We start from the raw sequence: 14,900 nt of genomic DNA, 5'->3' as shown, positions 1-14,900 counted from the left end.
TGTATAAAGGACTTCAATCTTTCTCTTGGAAACCTTCTGCAATCTGCTCCAACTCCACCATCCATACATCACCATCATGGTCTGTGTCCCAGAAAACAGTTCTGTTCTGACTAAACTCCCTAATCCTTTGGTTTACGTTTGGGATTTGGAAAATAAGAAACTCCAGAAAGAGATCAGGGGGTGGGAAGAACGAATCCTTACCCTATATTTGCAGGGCTAAGGAAGGTAAAATTTCCCTTATTTCATAACCTTAGGATATTGTATTGGTAGTCTTAAACCTTGTTCATAAGTTTTAAAACTTTTGCTTATTAAATTTGTCTCAATTACTTTACAAGTGTGAATTGTTTGCTGCTAAGCCCCTGACTGATACAAGAACCAGTCTTGGTATAAAATTGTGATTTTTAACTCATGGAGAACCAGGATAAAATATTGGACATATGTCTGCATGAACAGACCTTTAAGAATTTCTTCCAAATCTGTGCTTTTGAGATTATAAATCTTAACTGGATAAAGAGCACATTTTTATATAAGACAGTTTGCCAAACAGCTAGATCATAAGACAGAGAACCAAAATATGGACAAAGAAAAAGAAGAAAGAGACTGAATAAGATCAAGTGGAGATGACCATTACGGCAGGGCCATCATCACGATAGGTCTAGAGCAGAAAAGTCATCGGGATATTGAGAATGAGACAGCAGGTGATTACGTGTAAAGGAAGACAAGGTAATTGTATCATTAAAATTTGTAACTACAGGCATAAATAAAATACAAGGAGACATAGAAGAAGAATAAAAATAAAGCTTAGGCCTAGATAATTATTATTTTTATATATTCTTGTTTGTTCATATACCCAGAACTTCCATGTACAGTAGAACAAGTTGTGTGGTATTTCAGGTTAAGTGAAAAGTCAAAGTAACAATGAAAAATATTAATTTGCATATTGACCTATTTTGTGAACCACTAGAGTATATGAAAATTAATTTTAATTCCAGATATAGAATAAATAGAAAGTATGTGATGGTATATGTATATTTACTTTATCCTATGAATTAAAATAACTTTATGTCATAATTCTAATCATGACAACTCTTCCCATTCAAACCACTCCATCTTAAGACCCAGGACAACTGAAAAAATAAATTTTTGGTCAATGTTGCAAGTTCCTCCACAAATTATATTTCCACAGGTTTTTCTCTCTTATACTGAACAACACAAAATGTAAGGCATTCTAGCAATACTATAGTACACTGCTAGAGATAGACTCTGAAGCCAGATGTTTTGGTTTAGAGATAGACTCTGAAGCCAGATGTCTTAGTTTACTTTCCAGTCCATAGTTGCTATGCTTCATTGGTAAAGTTACCTAAGCTCTCCATTTCCTTATTTAGAAAACAGAGATTATAGTAGTCCAAACCCTAGTGTTGTTATGATTATTAAAGTTACTTCATATAAAACCACTATAAATATTAGTTATTGTTTTAATTTTGGCACCATTACAAAGGGCTGAATTTCCAGAGTCACGATACACAAGCCTTATTCAACTCTGAGCTTTACTCATAATTAGCAAACTATGCTATTAATAGGGAACCACAACAAAGCTGCATCACTAATCACAGGGCTCTGAATTTATCAGACGCAGCTTCCTAAAAGCACTTTTCTCCTCAGGATGTGTTTTGGGTTCACAGAGATGAGCACCAATCATGCATGGTACAGTCAGTGCTGGAATTTCTACTTTTTCATGTAATGCTAGTCGTAGCTAGAGATATGATAGTTTCTTTCAGTAGTATGCTGTGCAGCATGGAAAATGAATAAACTATTGCAATATATGTCTTCAATGCATGAATCTAATAAATGTATAAGTTAAAGAATAAAGAGGCAAAAGCATACTTAATGTATATTTTCATTTATAAAAGGTTTGGAAGTAGACAAAATAAAGCTCTAATGTAATGCATATTCAGATATAATCTTGTAAAGAAAGAAGTGATTACTTTAAGCCTAGATAGTGATTTCCTTTAGGGAGAGTGATGGATTTATATTTGGTGGGAGAAAGTGGATTGCTTCTGGGGTTCTATTTCTTATCTTAGGTGATAATGATATGGGAGGGGTTCTTCTTTTTGGAGAAGGGGTAAGATTTTAAGTAATCCATATTACACTGGACTTTTACATTTTCCAATTTTCTCTACATAGATCTTACTTCTCAATAAAAGAGCCCAAAATAATAGACTAAATTTATAAAAAGGAACAGGGAGGGTATTTTTTTCATAAAAATAGATGTATATTGAATATAATTCAATATACAACTGAATATAATTTTTAGTCACATCTCTGGTTGGTCTGGAAATCCACTTTTGAAATGTTTTTTTGACTTGATAGGGTAAAGGTTTGCATTGGAGTAAATACGCAGATTAGTTGTCTGCATTTGTGTGGTTTGTTTTGTTGCAATGGCCATTTATTGCTTTTGCAGTTTGAAAATAATCGACAATAAAATATTTAGAGAGAGGTTCTGATTGACAACTATCTCAGACTTGTACAGTGACTTATCTTTAAATACTGTGTCTCTATACCGTAGGAAGACAGTGGATACTGTTGTCTGCTTCACTCATCTGCTACTACATCATTGTTTTGCAGCCTTGTAGTATGAGTGAGTTTGATTCCATCTCCCATCTCCAAGAAGGACCATGATGGCACATCTTTTTGCAACGTTTTTACTTCAGAATCTGATCCTAAATTATTCTAAATGGAATCAAGCCCAGAACGTTGGTTAATGGTTGGAAAAAATGAAGTTTTCTCTTCTGGACAGTGTGTAAAAGGAATGTGAGATCTTAAGTTGCAGCATCAATTTTACTACTAGCATATAAACCAGCCTGTGGATGAAGGTAGCACCTAGAAGAGTTCAGAGATGAGATAATTTCAGTGATCTTGAGTGGTCACTTGTTCTAAAATAATCTGGGTCTTTAGTGATTTGTGAGTTGGAAAAGATCATTTCTGTGGACCCTGTTCTTTGTGAGAATATGAGGCACGTACCTAAATATCCTTTGTCATTTGTCAGTGTGAGTTGGATTTTCTGTTGTTTGCAATTGATCATATTTTACCTGATGTAATGAAGACTGGGTAGTGAACAGAACATTGTCTATTATGCTTTCATATATTTTAGATTTTATATTTGTGGATCTTTAAATTGTTTGAGAGAGACTTAGATTTTCAGTAAACAAACATTATTTTTTATTCACATCTGAATAAAATCACAATGGTATAGGATGCATAATAAGTAAACAAATGCTAATCTAAAAACTCTCTGCTATAGGTGATTCAACTCCATAATCTTCAGATTTTGACCTATTTTGTCTTTAAGCTATGTTTCAAGTTTGAAAAAAAGAAAATATCTCTGAATGGTAAATATAAAATCCTTGATAAGTCCAAATGAATATAAAAGACTTTCTATGAAACTAAATGATTTTTGGCATGTGTGCAGTTGTTCATCACAATTTTATAAAATAATATTTGTATTATGTGAAGCATAGATGCAGTTATTTATTCCTGCCAGCCCTGACATCTCAGACATTAAAAAATGTAACCATATGTTCCTGCCCCAAATCCCTTTCATACATGTCTTCATAGCTCTAGCCCCACTCCTATGACCTAAAAGAAGACTATCTCATTTGAATTCACAATGGTATTTGTACAAAAATCTAACTTTTCAGGAAATATTAGAGATTGCCTCAAGAGACAGAGCTTAACAAGAATGTTTTGCAATTGTAGTAAAGTCCTGGTTCTTAAAATTGGCCATTGAGTGAAGCCAGAGTGGGCAACAAAGTGAGTAACTATAGGCATAACCTTGTTCCAAAATGTAGGTAAATAATGGAAACTGAACTATTAAAAAAGACTAGTACATTTCAGTAGAAATACATGCCTCAGTCTGAATTGAAAAATTAATTCTAGGATTTGTTAGATATGTTAATTGGTTCAAATCGCAATTAACATATGAAAAGGAAAGGAAAAGACACTGAAAATAGACTGAATTAAAGCAGCAAAAGAAGTAATAGAAATAAACCTTACATGTGACAGCTTGTCACCTCCATAAAATAGGGCTGTGTGGCAATATGGCAGCCATTGCAAAGCACTGTGACACTGATATTCAAGAACCACACCAATGTAGGTCACATAGACATTTTCTTTGCAAATATTCATGTCATTAATCTTCTTTCAAAAATCGCTGAGGTATAAACATGAGCCAGACTTGCATTTGTGCACAAAGAATGCGCACAAAAATGAGTGTGTTACACTCACTTTTACTGTTTCTGTTTTACATACATTATAGCAAGTATATGCAATATGAGATGAGACCAGATGTTCTGAATAATTGGTTTACCTGCCATATACATAGAGCTCACAATGTATATTAAGAAATTCAGAAGCTCATGATTTGGTATGTACTATGTCTTTTGTTTGTTTTACAAAGTCTTTCCTAGAATGGGATCTAAATGAGATTTGCATTATAGCAATCCCATTTATTTCTATATTGTGGTATAATAAACTATTCATTACTTATGTAAACATATACCCACAGCTATAGATGGAGGGACGGAGAGAGAGAAAGATTATTCAAATAAAATTTAAAAACACAGCACACAATAGAAAACACAATACATATTCATTAATGTATACAGTTAGCAAATATCTACGTATATGCTCAAAGCACTGTGTAAGAAGCTAAAGAAGAAAGATGAATTCCTGCAGAGACTCATCATCTCGGATTCCAAACAAAACGAAGAAATCAAATGGAATCCTGTTGGTGCTCTTTTTGGGGTGTAAGCAAAACATTATTGAGGTAGAGAGGAGAGAATCTGTTTTAAGAAATGGCAAAAGGCTTTGTAGAAATTTCCATGAAAGAAAAGGCATGTGCAATTCAGGTAGAGACACAGTATATGGGGTAGATAGTCTTCTGTCCAGGCTATTACGAGTAGCTTATTCTGGCTCTGATATAGTTTGCAAGATGATTCTGGACAGCTTTGCTGGACCCAATCACAAAGAGTTTTTATATCTCCTGGGAAGTCTGAAAGATCACAGTAGGTTGAAACAAGGGCAAATGCACACACTAAACTCATTTTAACTGCAATGCTAAAGACTAAATGCGGCGGTACAGGAAGGTGGCAGAGAACCTATTAAGACATTAGTGTTATTGTAAGTGAAACTTGACAGGGGCTCTGAGTAGGACAGGGGCAGTGGGGATGAAATAAATAGAAATGTTTGAAGAAGGTATTTAGAATTGAGCACCCACGGGATTTAAAGTTACGTTTAGGAGTCAAGGGAAAGAAAGGCACTCATGACCATCCAGGTTCTAACTAAAGTGACTATAGGGTGATGATAAGAAACACTAGACATGAAATATTTTTTAAGGAAAACTAAAATGAGTTTAGGCTTCGGACGTACATATTGAGATTCTTATGGGACATATGTGGTTGTGATTGGTTTTCAGTTAGTAATAATTTCTGAAATTTGAGGCACAGTTTAGCTCTCATATAGAGGCATTAAAGTTATTACTAAATTATATATATAATATATAATGTATATATTTTACTATATTACTATATAAAAATAAAATATCTTGTCAATCAAAACCAAAGATTCAGAGCTATAACTGATGAAAAGTTATAATGATTAGAAAGCTAAATTTAGAAACTATGCAAAGATAGTCTGATCTTTACTATTCAACTCGCTAGCTGACTACTGTTATGTTGACCTTGTGTGCAGAGAAAGGACACTCAACCAAAGAGGGGGAAGAATGATATAAGTCATGAGTTAAGTGATTACTATAGTATTTTAGATTTTTCCCACCATCAGATAAAATTTATTTCACATAATAGGTAAGTTTACTGAATGTCTTGTTTCAATTTTTAGGAATACCAACATCTTTTGCTAAAATAGTAATATACAAATCTGTTGTTTTTAATTTAAATAAGAACTTTTCATGCTAACAGACTCACAAAATCATTTGTCAACACTGAGAAGGATTGTAAGATTAAGGCCCTAGAAACCATGAATAGGTGTTCTTAATGGAACACTCACCCCAAAACTTTTAAAAGGATTTGAATGTAAGCACCTTAAGCCAAAACACATACTCCTTTTATGATTTTGTTGTTGTTGTTATCCCAAATTCTGTACCTGGGACATAGCATGCACTCAATAAATGTTTACTGAACTGAGCTCTGCAAAGTACCAATATTACATTAATTTTACTTTGTACAGTTTATTATTATAGACACAGAAATTATATATGTTGTACCATATTATTGTTAGAGAAATTCATTGAAATAAAGCAAACATGTTGTTATTTCTAATTTACTAAGTCAAGCCATGTAGAGTTAAAGAATTTGGGCATGGTTACATGGAAACAACAGTGCAGTCAAAACTAGAACCAGGGAAGTAGACGAATCTCAAGGAAGCCGGCTTTGGCCCTGCGGCTGCTGCCATCATCGCCATGGAGAAATTGTTGGAGCTGGCAGCCTAAGAATGAATCTCCTTTCAGCCTCTAAGTTCACCTGGTCAGAATCCTTGGATGAACCTGTGGGACCCTTCCTTCTAGCCCTGTGGTTTGGAGCAAGTGGCTTTGGGACTGTAAGAGGATCTACAAAGATTCTCAGGGACTGCTAGGTTCACCCTTGATGGCATCAGGCACTGCCAGCTGCTCAGAGGATGAGGATGGCACTGGCAGAATCGGGCCTCCTCACAGGCTTTGGCACCATCCCTAAACGGAGAAGCACCTCCAGGTTCACCAAGAGAAAGAAGTTTGATGATGAGCTGGTGGAGAGCAGCCTGGCTAAGTCCTCTACCCGGGAGAAGGGGGCCAGTGGGGTGGAACCAGGGCACTGTTTGGGGAGTGAACCCTCCCTCCTCCAATGAGAAGAAGAAGGTGTCCAAGGTCCCCATCGTCCCTGTGCCACCCAGCCCAGCCCCAGCCCCTGGACTCACCAAGCGGGTGAAGAAGAGCAAACAGCCACTCCAGGTGATCAAGGATCTGGGCTGCTGGAAGCCTGCGGACGACCTCCTGCTGATCGATGCCGTGTTGCAGACCAATGACCTGACATCTGTCCACCTGGGCGTGAAGTTCAGCCGCCACTTCACCCAGCAGCACCGGTACGCCCTGCTCTACGATCCTGTCATCTCCAAGCTGGCCTGCCAGGCCATGAGACCCACTGCTGCACTCAGAGGCCGTTGCCGCCATCCAGAGCAAGGCCCTGTTTAGCAAGGCTGAAGAGCAGCTGCTGAGCAAAGCGAGATCGGCCAGCCAGCCCACCTTGGAGACTTCCAGGACCTGCTGCACAGACGCCCTGATGCCTTCTACCTGGCCCCTACTGCCAAGACTCTACAGGCCCACTGGCAGCTCATGAAGCTGCCTGTTGGAGGTCCACCTGTTGGAGGACCAGACAGTGCAGCCGCTGCCCAAGTGGGACCAAGTGCTGAACTTCTCAGATGCAGAGGACTTGATTGACGACAGTAAAGCTCAAGGACATGTGAGATGAAGTCCTAGACCATGAGCTGACGGTGGCTGACCGGCTCCAGAAACGAGAGATTCGGCAGCTGGAACAGGAACCGCATAAGTGGCAGGTGCTAGTAGATAGCATCACAGGCATGAGCTCTCCAGACTTTGACAGCCAGACCCTGGCAGTGCTGCGGGGCCGCATGGTGCGGTGCCTGAGGCGCTTGAGAAAGATCACCCTAGGCAGAGCAACCGAGGGTAACCAGATTGACGTGGACCTGTCTCTGGAGGGTCCGGCCTGGAAGATCTCCCGGAAGCAAGGTGTCATCAAGCTGGAAAAAAGATGGTGACTTCATCGCCAATGAGGGCCGGCGGCCCATCTACATCGATGGACGACCTGTGCCGTGTGGCTCCAAATGGCGCCTTAGCAACAACTCCGTGGTGGAGATTGCCAGCCTGCGATTCGTCTTCGTCATCAACCGGGACCTCATTGCCCTTATTCTGGCCGAGGCTGCCAAGATCATGCCACAGTGAGAAGTGGTGGCAGGACCCATGGGCTCTCTCTGGCCTCAGTTTCCCCTGCCATCCCAGACCCCTGGAGCTGGGAACTCAGGCTCCTGGAAAAACCAGAGGGGGCTGTGGTTGACTCAGCTCCTGGCCCCTCGATCTGGGCCTCGGCGGGGGGGGGGGGCGCGGGGCTGGCCCTGGGGAAGCCCCTAGAGGCTGGGACCCTCAGGCTTCCTTGGTGTCGGAGCCCCTCCCCTTCTCTCCCTGCAGAAGACGCTACCCTTTTCCCCAGATTCCCACCTTTGCCCCGTGTCTCCAGCTGATCAGCTTCAGACTTTTCCTTTATTATTTTTCTTTTGTAAATACAAAGCACTGAGTTCCAATAAAAAAAAAAAAACTAGAACCGGATATGTTTACCTCTAAGGTTAAATTTCATTCAACTATAGTTACCACATTTGTGACACTGCAAATGCATAAGTAGCCTTATTTATACCCTTCAATGAAGAACCTATATAATAGAAAACATATACAAAAATTCAGAAAGGGACATAATAATTTACTTCATTTTAAACTATTATTACGAATGATACACTTTTAAACCCTCATGTAAACTAAAATATTACTCTTCCACTTTTAAGAACACATTATTGAAGATATATTAAACAAATAGTAACATACGATGATAATTTAATGAATATAGTAATTTGGTTAAATTGTTTAAATTTATAAAGAAAGAAGACATTTTACATATGGTTGGAAATTCTTTTGCAAACTTCCCTAGCATCATTCTCCTCTCACCCAAAGGTAACATTAAAATATTCTAAAATTAGTATTTAAAATCCTGAACATATTACTTAATATGATGGCAACCACAGATGGTAGAGTGCATTGTTATTTTTCCTTTACAGTAGCAAATACTTATTAGAATACATAATAGAAACAAAGACACTGCATACAATTATCAAAAAATGATAAAGTGTCAAACTACTAATAGAGCATATATAAAAGTTATGGGAAAAATTTAAATGTTTTATTAAAATATATGAAAATGACCATGTATAAATGGATGGGATATAATATTTATGACAAGGATACATCTATATCATGATTATTAACACTTTATAATTTGTTCTGCTTAAAGGGATTCTAATAAAAATTTTAATAAGTGTTTGTGTCTGTAGTTGTGGGTGTGTAAAATTCAAAAATCTTTTATAAATCTTTGACATAAGTTCTTAAATTAACAACAATTAAAAGAAGAATTATACTGAGAGAATTGCTTTACAAAATATGTAAAAAGATATGTGGTATAATATTAGCACAGGGATAAAGAAAACAAAGGAACATATTAGAAAACTGAAGGAATTGTTCCACATATATATGGAAATATGTAGGCCAAGAACAGCAGCATTAAACTGAGAAAATTCATCCCTTAGAAGGAAAATAAAAGACAGATATCTTCTCACACCACAGCTAGATGTACATTCTGTGTGGATTATAGATATAAATGTGAAAGCTAAAACTCTAAAACGTGACAAAGACAACTTCTGCTCTTCAATCTGTTCTCACTTTTCATAGTAAACAGCTTAACAACAACAATAAAACAATAAAAGACAAAAATATGGCTCACATGTGGGCACATAATAAAGAAACATATTCAAAACTAAATTGTGTTTAGTTTTGAAGTTAGAAATTAGGTGTGACCATGTAAATACATTTTCTACAGTAGAAAGCAAACAAAGGTTATGTTCAGAAATTCTGGGATAAGACATTTAAGACATCCTGTGTGCATGTCTCTTCTCGCCTTTCATTGGTTGGACAGAGATGATAGATGCTCTGCAGGGGACAATCCCAGGATGACTGCTGTACAGCACACTGGCTGGATCTGAGCAGGCTCAAACATTATGACCAGCAGTAGTGAGTAGTGTAGAACTCATTACTCCAGAAAAATGGTACAGATGAACCTATTTGCAGGGCAGGAATAGAGACGCAGACGTAAGGAACATGTGGACACACTGGGCAGGGGGAAGGGGTGTGGGATGAATTGGGAGATTGGAATTGACGTATGTGCACTGCCATGTGTAAATCAGATTAGCTATCTGATTAGTGGGAACCTGCTGTATAGCACAGGGAGCTCAGCTCCGTGCTTTGTGATGACCTAGATGGATGGGATGGGGGGTCGGGGGGAGGTCAAAGAGGCAGGGGATATATGTATACATATAGCTGATTCACTTCGTTGTACAACAGAAACTAACACAGCATCATAAAGCAACTATACCCCAATTTTTTAAAAAAGTATATCACTTTGTTAAGATCCACATATATCATGGTGTTTGCCTGAGGCTGAACGTTGAGATAATAAAGGAATATATTCCTAATATAAATGGTTATGCAGGAATCTGGTGCCTCTTTTTAAAATAGCACCTTGGAAAGAGCTTTCTCATTCCAGTTCCTGCAACACGAAAGAAATACAAATACGTCCAAATAAGAGGAATTAATCTATATACCCAAACTTTTATGTGTATGTAGCTGACAAGTATGGCTGCCACAGGAGAAATTACTGTGTGAATGAGTAAGTGATGTGAGGTAAATCTACTTTTCCCCATTTACCTTCTGTACTTCCTAAATTTTGAATATGTGCATATAAACCTTTCAAATACATACATTTCAATATTTGCATGCATTACATAAACACACACATTAAGCAAACAAAAGTTTGAATTCACACTTTGACAAGGGATGGTAATGAGGAATTAGTAAACTCAAACATTGATCCTTTGATATATATTTGTAAATTGATACAACTTTTATAGGGAGCTATTTAAATATTAATCTCTTTTAATTATAAATACACTTACCCTTTGACCAAGAAATATATTTCTAAACATATATTTTATGGATAATCTTGCACATATATAAAATGATTTTTTCTGTTTAAGATGATTCTTTTCAGGATTATTTGAAAGTTCAAAAAATGAGAATTAATCTAATCCATCTATAAAGACATTGTTAAATAATTATGATAAAATCCAACAATGATACACTATGTACCTATATCAAAGAATAGGTTGTTTATGTTCTAAAGTAGAAATTTCTTCAAGATAAATTACATAGTAAAAAAAAAAATAGTGCAGTATGGAACAATGTGTTTAACGTGCTACTATTTGAGTAAAAATGTAAAGAATCTGTACTTGCTTGTGGATACAAACATCATTTTAAAAGGACTCAAAAGGAACTAATGGTATTATCTTCCTTATGGGGAAAAGAAATGTGAAGCTGAAGGAAATAGCCACAATGCAGACTTTAAAATGTTGCCCTATATGAATATATTACCCAATAAAACAGTAAATTAAAAAAATATATATATATTTATGGGATAGGGAAGAGATGGGAGGCAATGAAGCAAGTCTTCAAAAAGAAAATGGAAAGAGTGTACTCTATGACCCAACAATCCCTTTCAAGGTATATACCTTTGAGAAAACTAGTCACAGGTCTCTAAGGGGATATGGAGCAAGATGAGTTATGAAGAATTCATACTATAGGATGCTTTTCTGCATTTAGAGAAAAATAATACTAATTATAAGCAAAATTGGTAGGTCTTAAAAACATGTTGTGGAAAAAGGAAACAGAATGGCATCTGTAGCACAACGGCATTTTTATAAATTAAAAATACATGCACAAGAAGCAAAATTATATATCTCTCAAGGATATATACTCACAAAAAATCAATGTCAAACACATTAGCATGGGTGACTAAGGCGAAAAGGAAAGTATTAGTGATATATTGCTTCTTAACAAATAACTCCAAATAGAGACTTAAAGCAATAATGATTTTTACTTCACAGTTTCTGAGGGTCAGGAATCCAGGAATGGCTTAGTAGGGTGATTCTGGTTCAGGATTTCTCTTGTTGCAGTCAAAAGGTGGGTCAGACCTATAGGCATCTAAAGGCTTAACTGGGATTAGAGGACCAACTTCCAGAATGGCTTGAATAGCACATGGCTGTTGGCTGGTGACCTCAATTTCTTACCATATGTGTATCCTCACAGGGCTTGCTTGAATGTCCTCAAGACATGGCATCTGGCTGTCCCCAGTGCAAGTGAATTCAGAAAGAAAGGGAGCAAGATGTAAACCCCAAGGTCTTGTAAGGCAACATCAGAAGTTAACATAACATTACTTCTGCAATATTCTCTAGGTCACACAGCCCTACCCTGGTAGATGTGGCAAGGGACTACACAACAGTTGGTAGGAATCATTAGGGGCCATTTTGAGTCACAAATAATAAATAATAAAAAGAAATATCAGAAGAAAGGCAAAAATTAATATACAATCAAATAAAACAAAATTAATCATATACTTCCTGATGATCATAGTGCCATGAAATGATGTGGTTAGTTTAACTTTATATACGTAGGTACAAAGGAAAACACACATACCAATGTGTTATTCATACATACGCGCATAGGTATTTATATGTTCTCTTGCTGATAAACATATTTCCAATATGTTTTTCTATTACAAATAATGATACAGTAAAAATTTCTGTACACATCTTCTTGTGTACATGTACAAGAGTTTTAGTGAAAGATATATAGTTTTAAGTGGAAATATCAACTTTTGTATGTACATCTCCAACTATACTAGTTGGTGCTAAATTTCTTCCCAAAGTGGACATAATGATGTGCAGTCCCAACAGCAGTAAATGAGAGTTCCCATATTTATTATCCTTCTTCAATTATGGTACATACCAACTTGAATCTGTTGGATATGAAATGGAATAATAGTATTGTTTCAACTTAGTTTTTCTTCCTGATTAATACTGAGTTTGACACTTTTTCACCTTTATTTCATATTCATATTTCCACTTCTGTGAATGGTCTTTTCAAGCCTTTTTTTTATTGGAGTTATTTGTTCTTCTATTATTTGAGAATTATTTTTATAATCTGATTACAGATCTTTGAGTCTGCAATCTTTCTATAATTATCTCTAAGTCTGTGGGTTGTATTTTTTATTTAGTTTAGAGTTTCTTTTGACAGAAATAATCATTGCATGGTAGTCAAATTTATACAGTTTCCATTTATGGTTAGTACTTTTGTATTTTGCTTAAGGAATCCTTACCTAAGAGTATAAAGATTCTTCTCTACATTTCTAATGTAAATTTAAACAATTTATGTTCAGTTTAAATTTTTAATATGACCGAAACAAATTTATGTATGTTGTTGTAATAGCATAGAATTATATTTTACTTTCTAGGGTGACAGCCAATTGCCCTACAATAATTTTTGTAAGTTCTGACTTTTTAATGTATGGTAAATACATCAGCCTAGACGTATAATAGTAAAAACAACAATGACAAATGTACCTACTCACCAGTCAGACTCATTAACTCTGGACTTTGCGGTCATTGGCTGAGTCACTAGAACTTGAGCTCTTGTGGATTCCTTTTTTGGTCTCTCACTTCAAACCATTTATTGTCCTGCTGAAAGAAGAAATGTAAGAAATAGGGCTAAAAATTTCTTGAAGTAAATGGTTCATTCTGTCCGGTATAATGTTTAATTGTGTATGTCAACTTGGCTGAGGCAAGGTGCCCAGACATGCGGTCAGATGTTACTCTGGATGTTTCTATAAGGGTGTTTTGGATGAGATTAACATTTACATCACTGGACTTTGAATAAGGCAGAATGCGCTCCATAATGTGATGGGCCTCATTCAATCAGTTGAAGGCCTGAATAGAACACAAGACTGATCTTCCCAGAGCAAGAAGGAGTTCTACCAGCAGAGAGTTTTCAGAACTGAGCTGCAACACTGACTCTTCCTAGGTTTCTAGCCAGCACACCCTGTAGGTTTTGGACTTGCCAGCCTCCAGAGTCACATGAGCCAATTCCTTAAAATAAATTTCTCTGTATATGTATACATACATCTCTTAGGTTCTGTTTCTCTGGAGAACTCTGGCTAATACACCCCGTGTGCTTTGGTCTTTGCTAATTGACCATTTCACTGGTGCTACTGGCAACTATCCTATATGTTCTAGTCTCACTGTTTAACTGGTATCACAGTTAAACCCTCCCTCCCCCATGTCCTGCAAGAAGAGAAATAATGTGATGGAATTAGTTTCCATCATTTGCCTCTTTGTTAATTTTATTTTATGCCTTAGAAGATCAACAACACCTTACCTTTCTCAAATGCATTTGGAGACCCTCAGCTGGGAGGTCCTCAGCTACCCAGTTCTAGCACATGCCTCTTCTGCCTTTTCATGCATATGTATATAACAGGAAGTACCTTTCTTTATACTGTCCATATAGTGTCACATTGGGGCAATTCTTGACGTCCATACTCCACTAAACAAACATGATAATGTCCAGTCCCCAGGACTACTTTTGGGACAACTCTTTATTTTTTTCCTGTATTATTGAATTATAATAATATTATCCTTAAATTATAGGATTTATATCCAAGCAAGGTCTGCTACTAGAGGAAACTTTTATTAAGTATGATCTTATTGATACTATGTCAAATATTACTCTAGCAAAATTAAATTTTCATGGGGATATTTGTTAAGTTTTACTTGTGAAATTTGTTAAATTATAGATTTATATTTAAGAGTATTACTTCATGTTTCTCCCTAATAAAAGCCTGAAACTGATAAACTATTTTGATCTTTTTAGTTATATGGCATGGTATGACTTAATGATATAACTGTTTCCACATTTAACTCTGACTACTTTTTTGGAATACATAATTCTTATGTTTATTAATCCTACCCTTGTCAAATAATGTGTTTTGTAAAATGTCAGTTCACTAAAAAACACAATTACCTGAAGTTTATATTTTACCTTTTTTCCCTGTCTAGTTAATGACTGACACATTGCTTTCTTCCAAAATGGATAGAAAGGAGCTTGAAAATGCATAAAATACAACAGTCAG

General features: G+C 36.4%; 1 pseudogene; it reads left to right on the top strand.

The window, feature by feature from the left end:
• Positions 1-6,626: 6,626 nt before the first annotated feature.
• Positions 6,627-8,008, top strand: LOC113618735 (microspherule protein 1 pseudogene; annotated as a pseudogene).
• Positions 8,009-14,900: the final 6,892 nt, after the last annotated feature.

The sequence above is a fragment of the Aethalodelphis obliquidens genome, unplaced genomic scaffold, assembly GCF_003676395.1.
Source record: "Aethalodelphis obliquidens isolate GAN/ISIS:26980383/991018 unplaced genomic scaffold, ASM367639v1 scaffold6, whole genome shotgun sequence".
Classification (NCBI taxonomy): Eukaryota; Metazoa; Chordata; class Mammalia; order Artiodactyla; family Delphinidae; genus Aethalodelphis; species Aethalodelphis obliquidens.
This window is presented reverse-complemented; position numbering and strand designations above follow the sequence as displayed.